Source organism: Pseudorasbora parva, chromosome 18 (assembly GCF_024679245.1).
Source record: "Pseudorasbora parva isolate DD20220531a chromosome 18, ASM2467924v1, whole genome shotgun sequence".
Lineage (NCBI taxonomy): Eukaryota > Metazoa > Chordata > Actinopteri > Cypriniformes > Gobionidae > Pseudorasbora > Pseudorasbora parva.
The window spans coordinates 3,478,650-3,498,218 of NC_090189.1; positions in this window are offsets into that span (position 1 = coordinate 3,478,650).

Below are 19,569 nucleotides of genomic sequence, written 5' to 3' on the forward strand. Positions count from 1 at the left end.
TTGATTGGCTATTTTCTTAGGAAGGCGGGGCTTATTTTACTAGAGCTGCCATATTTGGGCGTTCCTATTCCTCCCCTTTATTGTAGTACCCATGGTCTGTCTGTCTCTCTCTCTCTCTCTCTCTCTCTCTCTCTCTCTCTCTCTCTCTCTCTCTCTCTCTCTCTCTCTCTGTATACCGCAGGGACTCGTGCCATGCTGTGTTGGGTGGCATCCATGTGCCCTCGTCTGCTGACTCCTACACTTCCATTGTGAGATTTATGCTAAATATGCATATCTTAATTGCATTATTCAAAATAATTAGCTAATATATTTTTGCATAATGACAAGGTAAGCAAATAGTGTCTCTGTGCTCTGTGTGCCGTGGCTGGGAAACTTTGCAAAATTAATAGACTCCCAAAATTACTAATTACCTCGTTTTTCCCTGCATTTCAGAGAGGACTCGTTTCCTCCTGAGTGCTGCAGCTAAAGATCTTCACCGTGTGTGTGTGAGTGTTAGTGAGTGAGTGTGTGAGTGTGTGTGTGTGTGTATGTGTGTGTGTAGGGGCATGTTTTTGTGACATATGAGGACTCAAATGTGTATAATGCCATGGGTATGACACAGGTATTACAGGAGAGGGTGAAATATGAGGACATTACCCATGGCCCCACTTTACAAAAGGCTTATAAATCACACAGGAGGAGTTTTTTTAGAAAGTAAAAATGAAGAATGTTTCCTGTGATGGGTAGGTTTAGGGGCTGTGTGTGTGTGTGTGTGTGTGTGTGTGTGTGTGTGTGTGTGTGTGTGTGCTTGTGTGTGTGCTTGTGTGCAAGAAAGAGAGATTGATCAAAAGCATATGTATATAATGCATTCGAAATATAATCAGGCATGGTTTTCTTAGATAATCGTTAACAGTTATAAAACATAATGTACCTATTTTTGGCTACACCTTTATGGAGTTTAACATGATATAAAATAGCTTTATATTTAAAAATATATATATATTTATAACAAGTTTTATGAAATGCATTATAATGCATTAATACATTGCAATGCATTTCATAAAACTTGTGATTTTCCTCTTTAGTGGTACATCCATGAATATTTAAGTATTATAATGCATAATATCACATCATAAATACTTTTCTTGTTTGATGATATGCATTATAATGCATTACAGTCTTTAGTGGCATAACCATTAATATGTAAGTATTATAATGCATTATAACTGTTGCTGATCTACAGTACATGCCGTACAATGATATCAATTAATCTTAGTCTAGATAATGAATATTTCCTTTATTTGTGGAAAGTAGCGAACACTTATCTTCCTGAAGATGAACTGGCCTCTCCAGTCGAGTGCATTATTTAAACTTGAGCTTTTAAAGCACAAACGCTGTTTTCTTACCGCACTATAATCACAGTAATTAATAGACCGGTTTCAGTATCTCTGACTATCAGGTGCTGGTCGTTCATCAACGCGGCATTAATGAACATTTGGGCTGGAGTTTCCCAGGCTTTATTAAGCAGATCTGTAGTGGTTTGTGGAGTTCCTAATTCCCTGTTTTTCCCACTAAAACTTCATCATCTCTCTCTCTCTCTCTCTCTCTCTCTCTCTCTCTCTCTCTCTCTCTCTCTCTCTCTCTCTCTCTCTCTCTCTCTCTCTCTCTCTCTCTCTCTCTCTCTCTCTCTCTCTCTCTCTCTCTCTCTCTCTCTCTCTCTCTCTCTCTCTCTCTGTCTGCTGAAATTATTTCATCGGCTAAACAAAGACCACAACAAGGTGTTTTATTCATGCTTTAAGTTATCTGAATGTTATTGCATTAAATATAAAATAGGTTTATTTATTGTAAAGGAAGCTGGCACAGGAAAAGGGGGTGTTGGTAGTTGCCAGGGGGTTGCTATGCAGTTTCTAAGGTTGCTAGGGGGTTTCAGGTGGTTGTTAGAAACCTGCTAGTCAGTCAAGTGTCCTGATTGTTATGGGTGGTTTCCAGGGTGTTGCTATGCAGTTTTTAAGGTGTTCCGAGTAGTTATTTACCAGTTGCCAGGGTGTGTGGTTTCCAGGGTGTTGCTATGCAGTTTCTAAGGTGTTCTGAGTAGTTGTTTACCAGTTGCCAGGGTGTGTGGTTTCCAGGGTGTTGCTATGCAGTTTCTAAGGTGTTCTGAGTAGTTGTTTACCAGTTACCAGGGTGTTACTATGCAGTTTCTAAGGTGTTCTGAGTAGTTGTTTACCAATTACCAGGGTGTTGCTATGCAGTTTCTAAGGTGTTCTGAGTAGTTGTTTACCAGTTGCCAGAGTGTTGCTATGCAGTTTCTAAGGCGTTCTGAGTAGTTGTTTACCAGTTACCAGAGTATGTGGTTTCCAGGGTGTTCCTATGCAGTTTCTAAGGTGTTCTGAGTAGTTGTTTACCAGTTGCCAGGTTGTGTGGTTGCCAGGGTGTTGCTATGCAGTTTCTAAGGTGTTCTGAGTAGTTGTTTACCAGTTGCCAGGGTGTGTGGTTTCCATGGTGTTGCTATGCAGTTTCTAAGGTGTTCTGAATGTTTGTTTGCAGGTTGCTAAGGTGCTCTGGGTGTTTGCCAGGAAGTTGCTAGTAAGTTTCTAAGGTGTTCTAAATAGTTGCTTGCAGGTTGCTAGGGTGTGTGGTTTCCAGGGTGTTGCTATGCGGTTTCTAAGGTGTTCTGAGTAGTAGTTCACGTGTTGCTATATAGGGTGTTATTGGTTGTTTCCAGGGTGTTGCCATACAGTTTCTAAGGTGTTCTGAATAGCTGTTTGCAGGTTGCTATGGTTGTCTGGGTGGTTGCCAGGATGTCGCTAGGCAGTTTCTAAGGTGTTCTAAATAGAAGGTCACTGGTAATATAGGGTGTTATTGTTTGTTTGCCAGGGCGTTGCTATGCAGTTCTGAATAGTTGTTTGCAGGTTGCTAGGGTTTTCTGGGTGGTTGCTAGGGTGTTGCCATGCAGTTTCTAAGGTTTCTGAATAGTTGTTTGTGGGTTTCTTGGGTGTCTTGGGTGGTTGCCAGGATGTTGCTAGGATTTTTGTGAAGTAAATTTGTGAACTACTACTCAGAACACCGATGCAGTTTCTAAGTCTTCTGGAGAATTGTTCACAGGTTTTTAGGCTAATCTAGGTGGTTTCCAGAATGTTGCGAGGCAGTTTCTAGGGTGTTCTGAATAATTGTTTGCAGGTAGGGTGTTATTGGGGGTTGCCAGGGTGTTGCTATGCAGCTTCTAACCTGTTCTGAGTAGTAGTTTGCAGATTGCTAGGGTGTTGTTATTTGATGTTGCCTGGATGTTGCTAGGCTGTTTCTAAGGTGTTCTAAATTATTATTTGCAGGTTGCTAGAGTTGTATTGGATGTTGCCAGGATGTTGCTAGGCTGTTTCTATTTTGTTCTGAATAATTATTTGCAGGTTGCCAGGGTGTTATTGGATGTTGCCAGGATGTTACTAGGCTGTTTCTAAGGTATTCTAAATAATTATTTGCAGGTTGCTAGGGTGTTATTGGATGTTGCCAGGATGTTACTAGGCTGTTTCTAAGGTGTTCTAAATAATTATTTGCAGGTTGCTAGGGTGTTATTGGATGTTGCCAGGATGTTGCTAGGCTGTTTCTATTTTGTTCTGAATAATTGTTTGCAGGTTGCTAGGGTGTTATTGGATGTTGCCAGGATGTTGCTAGGCTGTTTCTAAGGTGTTCTAAATAATTATTTGCAGGTTGCTAGGGTGTTATTGGATGTTGCCAGGATGTTGCTAGGCTGTTTCTATTTTGTTCTGAATAATTATTTTCAGGTTGCTAGGGTGTTATTGGATGTTGCCATGGTGTTAAATAGTTAGTGTTGGAGGTTATAGGCACAAGTACTGGCAAATACAACTAATAAAGCTCAGAGTAAGTTGTATGAATGGTCTGTATGGGATGTACTTTCATCTGTTTTTGCTGTCAGGACTAACATTGATGTCTTCCTGTCACATTCTTAATTATGGAACTCAGTGGAAAGCTTGAATAACGAACAGCCTTGGTCTTAACGAGACTCAGTTTTGGCACCGACTCAACGGCTGCTATGACAACTCGGCGGCCCTATAGGAGCGGACAACAGACAGTGAACGGCATTAGAGCCTCTGCCCAAAGAACACAATGGATCACAACTTCATGGATCCCCCAATTTAGACTTCAACCCGTTGTTTTAAGGAGGAACGTTGGCTTCGGTCCTCCTTCCCGAATGGCGGCGGATCCGAACCACCTTAACGTTCAGTCCCTGCCAACGAGGCGAGCTTTGTTCAAACTGACAGGAATTGGCAGGCAGCCATTTTGTTCGCAAATTTGCATAAACGCCAAATGGTGTCTGTTTCCTGTAGGTCTTCTAGAATTCTCTTTAAGCAGAGCTGTGTGTGTGTGATGTGAGCTTCATCAGGACACACTCCTCCTCATCCCTGTTGTGAAGTCGATGAGTTTCACACTGATGCTGTACCTTATTTTGGCTGGATTATTCCATGACCCCATGAAACAAGAAGCTAGGAGACATGAAACTGGCCTGCATTTCATGTCGTTTGCCATCATCTTTGTTAGGGAATGTCCCTAAACCTGCCATTTCACCCTTAAACAAAATAAGGAAAGTTATATTTTGCTAAAATGTAGATCTAGATTTTTTGCAATGTGACAATTAATGTAATAATGATTATTTATTGTTATTCCTTCAGTTTATGCTAAACTAAAATACATCTGATTATTCATTTAATTAAATAATCTATTTATGACAGTATTTTTGACAGTATATGACAGTGTTTCCAAACCACATATAATAATAATAAATAATATAATAATATATATAATAATATGTAGAAGCATTACAAAAATGAGAATATTGGAGAAAAATACTAATACTGCCTTATATTTTTAAGTACAGCCAATTGGATGTTTAAGTCATTTTAACTGAAAAAAATCATGTATAACTTATTTTGATAAGTTAAAGCAATGTTAAAACATATGTTGCATGACTATTTTTTACAGTGCGCTACTACAAATATTTAAGTTGAGATTATATTATCATTTAAAGTTAAATATATGAATTAGCTAACTCAAATATTTCAAGTTAAGAATAATTAAAATATACAAGTACAAACTACCAATTCTGCTTAGTAAAACTTTTAATTTCTTAACTTAAAATTTTTAATGTAACTGTTTACTTTAAATATTTTGGGGTGTACGGCTTGCTTTTAACTCCCTATTGAGTGTCACAGCAAAGCATGCTGGGAAATTGAAGTCCCAGCCGAGTTTCAGTGAAATTTAAGTTTGTCTAAATTAAAAGCAAAACGTTAATAAAACTCTTTTCAGATTGCATAAATGTGTCAGTTTTGAGAACTCAAAAGAAACAGAAAGTTCAAAATACTTATAAAAGTTAATTTGATTTAACAAATTTGTTTAATTTAAGTTTACCCTACTCAAACCAGATAATTATTTTGAGAATTAGTGGAGTTTTAACTGTTTAATCTGCACTAATAGTGGCTTAGGGGCCCTATTTTAGCGATCTGAGCTCATAGTCTGAAGCTCAGGTGCTCTTAGGGCGTATCCGAATCCACTTTTGCTTGTTTACTGATGGAAATAACGGTCGTCGCACCAGGTGCATGGTCCAATAGGGTTGTAACCCTAGTCTCTTATAAGACATGGGTGTGTTTTGGACGTAACGTGCAATAAACCAATCAGATTCTCATCTCCCTTTCCCTTTAAAAGCCATTTGCGCTCGCACCAGATTCACTATTTACATGTGAGCGGAAAGATTGAACGCTTCTCCAGAGAGGAATCCTTTTATTTGTAATATTTGGTGTGTGTGTGTGTGTGTGTGTGTGTGTGTGTGTGTGTTGCTGTGCATCCCTGTGTGTGTAATATTCAGAGAATATGCGTGTTGTGCACCTGCAAATAGGCGCATATTACTACCCTTTAAATAACACTCCAACAATGCTCCACACACACACCCACACACACACACACACACACACACACACACCACACACACACACACACACACACACACACACACACACACACACACACACACACACACACACACACACACACACACACACACACACACACACACACAGGTTTGTTTCACTATATTAGTGAGGACATTACCTAGACTTCCATTGATTTTTCAATGATATTTTCTATATGTGACGCCGTCTGTGAAACCCCGGCTAAAGTCGCAAAATTTAATTATGAGATTTTGATCGTCAAAGTGCCATAGCCATAAAAATGACGAAAATAGGTAATTTGTGTTTATTGCTGTAAATGATCAATTATACCAAGGGCTTTGCGATACAAAACTCAATTTTTAATTCATAACATTATAAATACTGAAATTAGTGATTTTATTGACACTACACTTTATACGTTTGCACAAAAAAAATCTCGGATGCGGGCTCCCTTAACGTCGATTTTAATCATCTCAGGGGGTTTTCATCCCAACAACACCAGCTGATTCGTATGATAGATCGGTTCAGGAACTTTTTTTTTTTACCATTATGAAGAGAAAGACATTAATTTCAAACGGCACGAGCTGCAAACAGGTCATTGCGACTTTAGCCGGGTTCAGATGTCTGGCGAGATATTTTCGTGTCATCGCCAATATTTTAATATTTTCTTCTTTGTTTTGTAGCTCAACATTGTGCCAATAATAACCATCTTAATTTAAAGTCATATTAGGCCTGCTATGTGTCAATATAAAACATGTTGTGGATGGTGGTGCGTCAGATTAGTGCAGTTTTTCCCAACCAGGTGCGCGGGGTGGGCGTAAAAGGTTTCAGCACGGACTTTGCATCGCGGTTCATCTCACATTTGATGACGCATCTTTAATATAGGTTGTAACTTGAAAATAATGCTTTATGTATGTTTCTGTCGATGGATACACATGCTGGCTCCTCAGTTATACATTACAACAACAGCGATAATAAAAGAAAACGTGGGCAAACGGTCTCTCTTAGTAAACTTTGTTTAATGCATGTGAGTGCTGCCGTATCTTCGAATATGAATACGGGTGTAGAGCCAGAAGACGCGATTGAGAACTCACGTGCGATCGCGATGTGAGAGGATGTGTATCTGTGCGGCCATCCGAAAGCGCGCACATGCACGTCTCAGCGCGCAACTATTGAGTTCTCTTTCAAGTCCTGCGCTTGAATGGACAAACTCACACAAGAAGTAGCCGATGTCAACATGTCCATCTTGATGAGTATCCAAGCAGACATAGTCTGAATATGCCTTATGTAACAGAGGCCAGCTAGTAGTAGTTGCTGTGCGAGTAAACCTCACTCCTCTGACCTCAAGAGACGCTCTAGCGACTGACGCTAGAGGTTGCAGCCTTTAGCCTCCTTGTTAGAGCGTCTGACTCTCATGCCGGCGGGTTCGAGTCCCGGTCTGAACAGAAGGGGTTACACTTAAGTGAACATACAGTCGAGAAAGCGATAAGGGTCTTAAAGGAGCAGTGGCCTATAGGCCTAATGCTGTCTGTTAATGTTAAAAAGATAAAGAATCACTCACTGCTCTTGATTGAATAGCGTTTGTAAATTTAAAAAGGATTAATATTTAATTTAAACAGTTAAATATGCAGTAATTTTTCATTTGATCACTTTATTCAATTTATTTACCTAAAACTAATGTTAGACCTACCTGAAAAGAAAAGAAAAAAGCACTATTTTATTATCTTTGCTCAATAGTAATTATTTGTGCTGCTGCTTGTATTTAAGTTATTTGTTATTTTCTTTATTTTTATTTGACAGTAGTCCTTTTTTCCATGAACATAGCAAATACCGAACCAAACAGAAACTGTGAACCTAAAACCGAATCGTGAGCAATCTGTACCGTTACACCCCTAGCGTAACGTATGCGAGGGGGTGCCGTAAAATGTAGAACATTTTCAAAGGGCGCCATGACTGAAAAAAGGTTGGGAAACACTGGATTCATGAATTAAGTTATCTAGGCTATTTGACATGGAAGCACTTAAACGCGAGCAGGAACAGAAAATAGCTGATTGCTTAAACAGCTTTTCCGATATTAATCTCGGTGGAATTACCCCGAATAATGATATAACCGGGTTTATTGAAGAAAGTGCAGGTTTGGAACAACATGAGGGTAAATAAATGATGAAAGAATTTTCATTTTTGGGTAAACTATCCCTCTTTTTTTTTTTTTACTCCAGTATTGTACTTAAAGGTGCACTATGTAGTATTTTTGCAGTAAAATATCCAAAAACCACTAGGCCGGTGTTATATATTTTGTTCAGTTGAGTACCTACAATATCCCAGATGTTTCCAACTATTTGTAAATTGTGAGAAAATTGCTATTTTAACTAAGGACAGGGACGTTTCAGCATAGCGTTTGAGGGAGTCGCCTGTCAATTGCGTCATATCTGCGTTACCCTCGATTTCGGCTTTTATTTGGCAGGAGCGCTTTACTCTTAGCAGTGTGAACAAGTGAACGCACGGAGTAACGTCATAACATCGTTTTAAACACACTTAAATGTATCTAATATGATAAACAGAGCTGCATTACCTCAAAATCATAACCGGAAGAGCGGATCTGTGCAGGCGCCCGGCAAATGAGTCCCGTCCCTTCATAATAAAAGTCCCGGTATTCGCAAGGCGGGTATTTGTTTAACAATCGCTCCAGCAGCTGTGCTCAGGTCCATAACACTCAGTCCTGCTCTTCTTTAGACTACAGTAACGTTAATAACCGCATGCATGAACGTGATTTCTGCCCGAGTCCTATTTTTCACCGGCTGTGATGAGAAGACCACATCTCCCAAGATGCTGCGCTCACACTTTGCGTCATCAAACTACGCATTTGTTTTGCATAGGCGCCCTCCAGTGGACAAAAGCTGCATAGTGCACCTTTAAAGGGGGGGTGAAACACTCAGTTTCAGTCAGTGTCATGTCAATCTTGAGTACCTATAGAGTAGCATTGCATCCTGCATATCTCCGAAAAGTCTTTATTTTTTTTATAATTATATAAGAAAGATGCGCTGTTCCGAGTCTTTCCGAAAAAAGCCGAGCGGGTGGTGGCGTGTCGTGTGAGCGGAGCTAAATAATGACGTGTGCAGCAGCGCGCTGCTATTGTGTTGAGTGCGTCGAGTGCGTCGTAAAGCTGTCATCCCTAACAGCGGGGAAAAAACTTTATTCAAAATAAAAATATGGCTTTTAATCAGATACAGCCATACATCTATGATCCGGAATCAGACCCAGAGGCTGCAGTTGAACAGGAGCAGCAGCAAAAACGACTAGAGCAGGACGTCTCTATGTGGTACGATATACACTAACTATATAATATGCTTAGCGGCTTGTGTTATTTACATATTTATACTTGAATTATATCGTCGTATTTTTGTCTTTGAAGGTGTACATGTGGGAAGTGCAGTTGTGCACGTGTGTTTGTGTGTTTACGCGTGGTTTGTGTAGACAGGTTAAGTTAGTGTTTACATAGATAGACACGGAATAGTAGCGCATTTGAATGAAGAAGCGCGCTTATTTAGTTCAACATATTTCCCCACTCTTTGTGTATTGTTGTTTGGAGTGCTTTTACAATACACAAACATAAAGTTACACATATAGTGGCCAGCTAAACAAATGTACACGCACTACACATCGCATGCTCCATTGATCAATTAACTATACGTGATCATGTTTGGGCTACTTGATGAGCATAGACACAGACATTTGAAGCAGTCTAACTCACCGCCCGCGGTTCTAACGTTGGGACTGCTCCATCCTTCAGCATTAGGCTATTGGAAAATCCTGTGTCGAGCTGGGCCTTGTGAAACAGTCGGCACCGAAATGCAGCGAACAGATATAAACATTCGCGCAACTCAGTTGCTGATCCGGAAAAGCAAATTACATCCACTGTTGCCTTACCGCGGGGTTTTGGGGGAATCTGTGCAGGACTGTCTTGGTCTGGCAACCAAAAACGCACTTTTTGATGTCATTGTTAATTGTGCACATCACCTGTGCAGCGCAGCCTACGAGCGCTTTGATGGGCGTAGCCTGTTGCTTTCGCTCTCTCCCTCTCTCTCTCTCCCTCTCTCTCTCTCACACGCTTCCGGTAGAATTGTCCGTAAGGCCCATACAAGGAAATTCCGCCCCCGTTAACGTCAAAGGGGATGCATGATCGCAAAAAACTTGCCGAAACTTATGACTAACCGGAAGTAGTATTTTTGACAAAGAAATACTCCCATCAAACGTCCACCTTAACTTTTGAAACTTTGTCCATGTTTAGGATGGGATTCCAAGTCTTTAACAGTGTAAAAAGATCAGTATGCATGAAACAGCATTTCACCCCCCCTTTAATGTTACATAGTAGCCCAGTAAAATAATTTAAGTTAGAGATTTTCTACTGAAATGTAATATATTAATAATTTATATATTAATTACTTTTTCCATGGATATTTAATTTTGTTAATAAAGTTATACAAATAATTTCAATTAATTGGCTTGGTAATTGTTGCTACAATCAAGCTCTTGTCCCCCAATTTGTTTGAATGTTTTTGTGCTTTTTGGACATGCATCATAATAAATAAGCCTGTTTTACAAACCTTTAAGAATTTTCCCATAAATGTGTCATATATCACTGAAAATGGGAGAATCTCAGCTTTAATGTGGTATATGGCTCATATGCAGGATAATTATGCATCAAATGTGTCGCAGTTTTAAAAATAAGCTTGTGTTTACATTGGAATTTCTCAAAACATGATTTTCTGAGCCCGAAATTCAGCAAATCTTTAACATAGCCATACTCAGTTAATATTAGAGATATCAAGGTAATATTTTAACAGAATGTTCTTTACATTATGTAGAATGATTTTATGTAGAAAACAGTGAATAAAAAAAAAATGACTTTAGGAGGGTTTTCTCAGGCAGGGTCACATATAAGTGAGGACATTTGTGTCCTCACAAGTATTGCCAAACGAGGAACACATACACACACACAAACACACACTGCCCCTAAACCTACCCATCACAGGAAACATTATGCATTTTTACTTTCTCAAAAAAAAAAAACATCATGTATGATTTATAAGCCATTTGAAAAGTGGGGACCGCTGGCTGGTTCCCACAATGTAGGTAATCTCAGGTTTTACTATCCTTATGGGGACATTTGGTCCCCACATTGTAATATAAACAAGGGTACACACACACACACACTTACGCAAGCACACTTTCTCTCTCCCTGGTTGTTTCTGTTGAAATAAATGGCTGCTGTTCTCTGCTTTTTGCACACAAAATTTTTTCTTTCTTTTTCCTATCCAAAGATTGCAGCATCATTGAAAGCTCCAGTCTCTGTGTTTAGCGCTAAAAATTGTGTGATTGCCGCCGGCTCGCGGTGGAATACAGTCGTGCCGTGTATACCAGCAGATTTGATGCGATTTTCAAGTTAACCGCCTCGTAGCGTGTGCAATATCTCACGACCTCCCAACTTTTTGAATTTGCACATTCAAGCCCGCCTTTAGTTTAAATTTCTATAATGCAAATAAAGCTCGATTTTAGGGTGAAATGCGACCTGTACGTGACCTAACGTATGACGGTCCATCAATATGATTGGTTGAAAGAGACGCCGTTCCTTTCACACCGAAGTACCACGATCACCGTAAACCAGCGTTCTCCATAATAGGCGTCTCATTACTTTTGAATAACATCAGGTGCACAAATATTTAAACAAGCATCTGTGAGATGAGAAGAAATCATGCAAATATGAAAAGGCCCTGGAAATGAAGGATTGTGGGATGCGGGCGGCTGACATCTTGGCACGGTGAGCTGATCAATTAGTCTAATCACACCAGTGTCAGTGCTGAGGTTGCATTAATATTCAATTAATGGTCTGAATCCCTCCTAAAGCTTCTAGAGCCTTCTGGTGCTGCCGTGGAACGCCTCGGAGCGCAATCCCAAACCTCGCGCTCCCATTGGCTGTCGAGAGTTTCATCGCTATGGAAATAGCAATCGGTGTCGCTCTGGTCGGAGTGTGTGCGGCCTTTATTGACCAAAAACATTTGCGAATAAAACCTGACTCTATTTTAGACGAGAAGTTCGGCGTACCAGAGAAACCGACACAACAAAAACAGTCTGTTTACAGTGTTTTTCCCCCTCAGTCTCTCTCTCTCCCCCTGAGCGGTTTCTCCTGGAGCAGATGGATGTTTTTCAGGCGCTGTTTCGTGTGTGTGTGTGTGTGTGTGTGTGTGTGTGTGTGTGTGTGTGTGTGTGTGTGTGTGTGTGTGTGTGTGTGTGTGTGTGTGTGTGTGAGCGAGAGATTCCAGTATCCTGCTTTTCCAGGTCAGGGAGGATTTGGTTCTGCTTGGCTGCCTGGTTTGGGCTCTTACTCGGGTTAATTAGTTAATGTCACTAATATGTTATTTGAGTGTTTGTGTTATTGGGCCCTTGACCTCTTTTTTTGCAACGCTAAATAATTTTTGAATAGTTATGTTTGAAACAAGGTTATTATATGAAATCATTATCTTAAATCATGGTAGTAAATGTCTCAAATAATTACAATGAAATTGCAACTAGCACATTGAATTAAATTTAAAACATTTAATTTTAAAAAGTGCAAAGACTGAAATAGCGCAGCATTTTCTTGTAAAACAGACAATAATCTTTATTTACTACTTTAAAAAAGTAAAATAGCTTAAATAAAATACTTTGCCAAGGATTTATATAGGCTACTAAAGTAACTAAAACTAGATAGATAGACACAAAAAGATAATTTTAATGACAAAAATACAACAAAATTAAAAATGTTATAATCTAAAATGAAATCTAATCCAATCTATTTATTAAAAACTAAAATATCCCAGTGATACTAATGTAACAATACGTTTTATTTACAAATAAGTGTGGTACATAATATATACTTTTTTCATGACATTAGTAGGGCTGCACGATTGTAGATAAATTGGGAATAACATTTTTTTTTTGGTTTGAAATGGAGATCAGATTCTGATTTTTGGAAAAACCCATCAGAAGTTATAAGCTAAAATAGCCATTTTTTTGTATCTCCGGACCAGTAGGTGGCACTGCACCGAAATGCTGCAGATTACTTCAAGTCATGCTCGTGATGACATGTACCAAGTTTGGTTTGAATACGATAAAGCATTGCAGAGATACAGCCTTAAGAGTATTTTTGCAACTGCTACGTAAAATTTGTTTGCTTATTTATCAAAAACGATTCGACGAATCAACTTGACTTTAATATTTTTTCTTGGCATTGTCCAGAGGTGGACAGTCACTAAGTACATTTACTTTTTTTTCTTAATTTTTGAGTATCTGTACTTTACTGGAGTATTATTTTTTCTGGAAATGTATGACTTTAACTACATCTGAAAGACAAATGTACGTTTTACTCCACTACATTTCTATCAAGGTCGAAAGTCGTTTCTGTAGCAGCTCTGAAAGTCGGTGGATGATTTTTTTCCTTCTTTAAAAGGTTTTTTGTTGTTGTTGTTTCAGACAGTCTATCAGGAAACACTCTTATAGTCATATACATTTCCCCAATGATACCAAAATGGAAGAAGACGGTTCTTAGGCACAAGTGTGTGTACCCATAGCCATACTTTGAAAAAATGTTTCAGTAAAAAAAAATTTTTTTCAAGATTAGTTCAGTTAGCATACACTTGGTGCATGTCTTATTGTTGTTGGCATCCTTCTGTCTCTAGAGACAATGGAGTCTGCACCTGAGTATTTAGTTAGTTGTGGAGCAGCAGCGCCGGCTGTGGCTGAATAAGCCGATGCGTGAGCTGCAGCTCCTGCCACACTTGCTGCAAGTGTAGTCCGTGGTGGGTACTATGGGGGGAGCAGTGGTAGGCTTGGTTCTTTGCTGTTTGCGGCTCTTCCTTTCCTTGCGCTGGATCTCTCTCTTCTCCTCAGCCTGCTTGACGCCAGTTATAACATTTGCACGCCAGCTAGAGCGGTCAGAAGTTGCTGTTTCGAGATCTGCTGGGTTGATGTTGCATGACTTCAGATCCCTCTTACAGACATCCTTGTAGCGCAGAGCGGGTCGACCGGTTGGCCGTGTACCGGTGGCGAGCTCGCCATAGAGGATGTCCTTTGGAATGCGGCCATCGGCCATTCTGCATACGTGTCCGAGCCAGCGCAGGCGCCTCTTGGATAGGGTGGCGAACATACTTAACATGCCTGCCTGGGCCAAAGCGTCTGCGTTGGAGACGCGATCCTGCCAGGTGATGCCGAGGAGTCGCCTGATGTTGCGCATGTGGAAAGCGTTCAGTCTTCGTTCTTGGTGCGTGTATAGGCTCCAAGCCTCACTGCCGTACAGAAGGGTGTTCAGCACGCACGCTTGGTACACCTTCATCTTTGTGTTGATGGTCAGCATGGGGTTGTCCCACACACGCTTCCCTAGGCGGGCCATGGTGGTTGCTGCTTTGCCTATCCTCACGTTGAGTTCGACATCCAGCGATAGGTTGCTGGAGATTGTAGAGCCGAGGTATGTGAACTTGTCTACCACCTCCAGGGTGTGATCGCCGATGGTAATTATGGGAGTGGTACTCACATCCTGACCCATGATGTTGGTCTTCTTGAGGCTGATAGTGAGGCCAAACTCTGTGCATGCCTCCGCGAAGAGAGTGATGAGTTGCTGAAGGGCGGCTTCCGTGTGAGCAGTGAGGGCGGCGTCATCTGCAAAGAGCATCTCCCGAATGAGGACCTTGCGCACCTTGGTCTTCGCTCTGAGGCGTGCAAGGTTGAATAGGTTCCCGTCGGTTCGTGTGTGAAGGAAGATGCCATTTTCGGACTCGCTGAATGCGTAGCGCAGGAGCAGAGAGAAGAATATGCCGAAAAGTGTCGGGGCCAGGACACACCCCTGTTTCACGCCGCTCTTGATTGGGAAGGGGTCTGATGATGCTCCGTCGTACTGAACAGTGCCAGACATGTTGTCGTGGAATGACTCGACAATCTTCAGAAGCTTGGGGGGGCATCCAATCTTATGGAGGAGGGCAAAGAGGCCAGACCGGCTGACCAAGTCAAATGCCTTGGTCAGGTCGATGAAGGCAAGGTACAGGGGATGTTGCTGTTCGCGGCACTTTTCCTGCAGCTGCCTGAGGGAGAACACCATGTCGATGGTTGAACGCTTAGCCCGGAACCCACACTGTGACTCGGGATACACACGGTCAGCGAGTACCTGTAGGCGATTGAGGACAACCCTGGCGAAGGCTTTTCCCACGGTGCTGAGGAGAGAGATCCCACGATAGTTGTTACAGTCACTGCGGTCGCCCTTATTCTTGTAGAGCGTGACGATCCTCGCATCCCGCATGTCTTGGGGTATCATTCCCTCTTCCCAGCACTGTAGCAAAAGCTCATGGAGATGTCGAATGAGGGAGCTCTCTTTTGGGGCCTTCACAACTTCTGGTGGGATTCCGTCACTACCTGGTGCTTTCCCGCAGGACAGCGAGTCAATGGCCTTACTGAGCTCTTCGATGGTGGGTGGCGAGTCGAGTTCTTCCATGGTGGGCAATGGGGTGGTGTTCTCCATGGCTGTGACAGTGACAACATTTTCTCTAGAGTACAGTTCCCCATAGTGCTCAACCCATCTCTCCATCTGCTCGCCACGGTCCTTGATGATGTTGCCGGCGGTGGACTTGAGGGGTGCGACGTAATATAAACGTCTGGGAGAAAGAGAAGAGTAAAGTTGGGAGAATATCAGATGTGTATCAGTGTATTGGATCCGTGCGTTCGGCCTTAAAGGGACAGCAGCTTTATAAAGAGCTTTGTAACTTATATACAAGTATTTAAATGAGTTTAAATTAGTCGTATGGTAGTATGTCAGATGGAGCATCACTGACTGGATTAAACCATGATGCCATAATGTGCATTTATACAATAATAATAAAATAATGCATTGGCATAAAAAAGGAAATTTACATTTATACTTAAGTACTTCTGAAAACAAATACTTCTGTACTTTTACTTGAGTAAAAATCTATTTTTACAACTTTCACTTGTAACGGAGTAATATTTGACCAGCAGTACTTTTACCTTTACTCAAGTAATAGAGTTGTGTACTTTGTCCACCTCTGGCATTGTCTGAAGATGATCTGGTTCAATTTTCGTGAAAATCAGAGCAACGGCCTAGGAGGAGTTTGAAAAAGTAGCTTTTTCGGAAAATTCAAAATGGCCTCAGCCTTCTCAGCCTCCCTGGGAAAGTTTATGGCAGGGTACTGGAGAGGAGAATTCGGCCGATAGTGGAACCTTGTATATTCAGGAGGAGCAGTGTGGTTTTCGTCCCGGTCGGGGAACACTGGACCAGCTCTATATCCTTCACAGGGTGCTGGAGGGTTCATGGGAGTTTGCCCAACCAGTCCACATGTGCTTTGTGGATTTGGAGAAGGCATTCGACTGTGTTCCTCGTGGCACCCTGTGGAGGGTGCTCTGGGAGTATGGGGTCCGGGGCCCCTTGCTTAGGGCTGTACGATCCCTTTATGGCAGGAGCTTGGTTCGCATTGCCAGCAGTAAGTCAAATTTGTTCCCGGTGCATGTTGGTCTCCGGCAGGGCTGCCCTTTGTCACCGGTTCTGTTCATAATCTTTATGGACAGAATTTCTAGACGCAGCCAAGGGCCGGAGAGTGTCCGGTTTGGGAACCACACGATTTCATCACTGCTCTTTGCGGATGATGTTGTCATGTTGGCAACCTCAGACCGGGACCTTCAACATGCACTGGGACGGTTTGCAGCCGAGTGTGAAGCGGCTGGGATGATAATCAGCACCTCCAAGTCCGAGGCCATGGTTCTCAGTCGGAAAAGGGTAGCTTGCTCACTTCAGGTTGGTGGAGAGTCCTTGCCTCAAGTGGAGGAGTTTAAGTATCTTGGGGTCTTGTTCACGAGTGAGGGAAGGATGGAACGGGTGGATCGGTGCAGCATCTGCAGTAATGCGGGCGATGTCCCGGTCTGTTGTGGTGAAAAAGGAGCTGAGCCGTACTGCGAAGCTCTCGATTTACCGGTCAATCTACGTTCCTACTCTCACCTATGGTCATGAGCTGTGGGTCATGACCGAAAGGACAAGATCCCGGATACAGGCGGCTGAAATGAGCTTTCTCCGCAGGGTGGCCAGGCGCTCCCTTAGAGATAGGGTGAGATGCTCAGTCACTCGGGAGGAGCTCAGAGTAGAGCCGTTGCTCCTTCACATCGAGAGGAGCCAGCTGAGGTGGCTCGGGCATCTATTTTATCTAGGCGTCCTGGACGCCTTCCCAGGGAGGTGTTCCGGGCACGTCCCACCAGGAGGAGGCCCGGGGGAAGACCCAGGACACACTGGAGGGATTATGTCTCCCGGCTGGCCTGGGAACGCCTCGGGGTACCCCCGGAGGAGCTGGAGGAAGTGGCCAGAGAGAAGGAAGTCTGGGCGTCTCTGCTTAGACTGTTGCCCCCGCGACCCGGCCCTGGATAAGCGGAATAAAAATACACAGAAATTTAAAACGGTACGATATCATGATTTGGCACATATCGGTATATGCTGCTTTTCCGAAGTTCACCACTATATGGCAGCGCGCTACGCAAACTGACCCGAGACAACCGGCAAATGTGACAACAACAGACGAACAAAATGGATAAAGCAGTCGAATCTCACTCAAGATGCCCACAACGAATTAATAAAGAGAGGAGTAGAAGTGAAATCTGTAATTACTTTGCTTATAAAACTGATGAAGAGCCATCAAACCTAGCCAAGCATTCCTATCCTGACTTTAAGACTTCTGAAGAGATCGACAGGTCAGTGAATCATTCAAACCATCTCATTTAGACATTTATTTTCTTTTTACACTGATCAACGCACACACAGCCTAACATAAGATCGAATATCACAAAATCTCCAGCGCTCGTTTCAACCAATGACATTTAGATCTCATTTGCATGCGTACTATTGCACTATTTACATTCGCGTTAGACACACCCGACTGTGCTCATGTGAATACTCACTAAAGACGGACATTTGTACATAATTCTGTGTATTTGACTGTTTAAGGAAACTTAATGTGTAAAGTGCGAGTTACAGGTGTGTGTGTGTCGTTGTTTTGAGCTCATATCTCCTGTAACTGTTAGTACGAAATGCTAAAATCGCTTGCATGTTCAAATGATTTCCGTTCTCCATCGCGAGACGAGCGGGAAATGTTGAATTGGATTATGCAGATTGCTTTAGTGTAGTGCGATGTCTTTTAAAACCAGAAGCAATTTGCTCATTTTGATTTTTGCTGAAATTATTTCTCACAAGAAAGTTTTCAAATGACTGATTTGATGTGATAAGCGTTGCTGATTCATTTACTAATAAACATTTGTGGTAATTTCCCACTGTATAAACTAAAAATGTGCATAATTGTTCTCATTCGCGTGCAATATACCCGCGCTAATATCAGACCGAGTGGTATCGAGTTAGTACTTCGGTATTAGATTGTGGTACCGTACCGAAGCCAGAATTGTGGTATCGAGCCATCCCTACTTCAGACTTAGCATTTTTACATTCTAAAGATTTAGCTCATTGCTTTCTCAAATGAGGACGTCCCCAGATTTAACATAAAAAATAAATGAATGTATTGTGTCTCTCTCTGTGCGTGTGAATGTTTGTCAGATCTGTGCCGTTCAACCTCTGGCCTTCTGAGAACCTCACCATCTGTTGTGCTGTAAAAGTGGAGCACGTTCTGTAAATGAACTTCTCGTTCACACCAAACATCATCTTCTTTTGTGTAATCTACCTCTTTACTCTTTGTCTCTTTAGCTTGTGTGTGTGTGTGTGTGTGTGTGTGTGTGGCCGACTCGAGCGCCGGATAAAACATCTTCAGAAAGCTGAAACGTCTGCGACTCACGTCATGTTTAAGAAGTGCTACGGCTTTCACAAGCCGGAATGAAAGATTTATGAAGGAGGTGAAGTGTTGGGCGCGATTAGACGAAATGCATTCGGCTCTCTTTCACCTGTGGCCCACCAGACGGCAGAACCTGTGTGTGAGCACAGGTTGAGCCCAGACATCACCAGGTAGCGTGTGTGTGTGTGTGTGTGTGTGTGTGTGTGTGTGTGTGTGTGCCGACGGGTCCCACAGGGTGAGCTACTACAGCTGTAGACAGACACCAAATTTGCTGCATCTGCTGTCCCGACATCTGCAGACTGGGCCGAAGACATGCTTCTGTGTGTGTGTGTGTGTGTGTGTGTGTGTTTATCGGTATGTGTGTGTGTGTTTATCTGTGTGTGTTTATCGGTATCTGTGTGTGTGTGTGTGTGTTTATCGGTATGTGTGCGTGTTTATCTGTGTGTGTTTATCTGTGTGTGTGTGTGTGTGTTTATCTGTGTCTGTGTTTATCGGTTTGTGTGTTTATCTGTGTGTGTGTGTGTGTGTGTGTGTGTGTGTGTGTGTGTGTGTGTTTATGTTTATCGGTATATGTGTGTGTTTATCTGTGTGTGTGTGTGTGTGTGTGTGTTTATCGGTATGTGTGTGTGTTTATCTGTGTGTGTGTGTGTGGGTGTGTTTATCGGTGTGTGTGTTTGTGTGTGTTTATCTGTGTGTGTGTTTATCGGTATGTGTGTGTGTTTATCTGTGTGTGTGTGTTTATCTCTGTGTGTGTGTGTTTATCGGTGTGTGTGTGT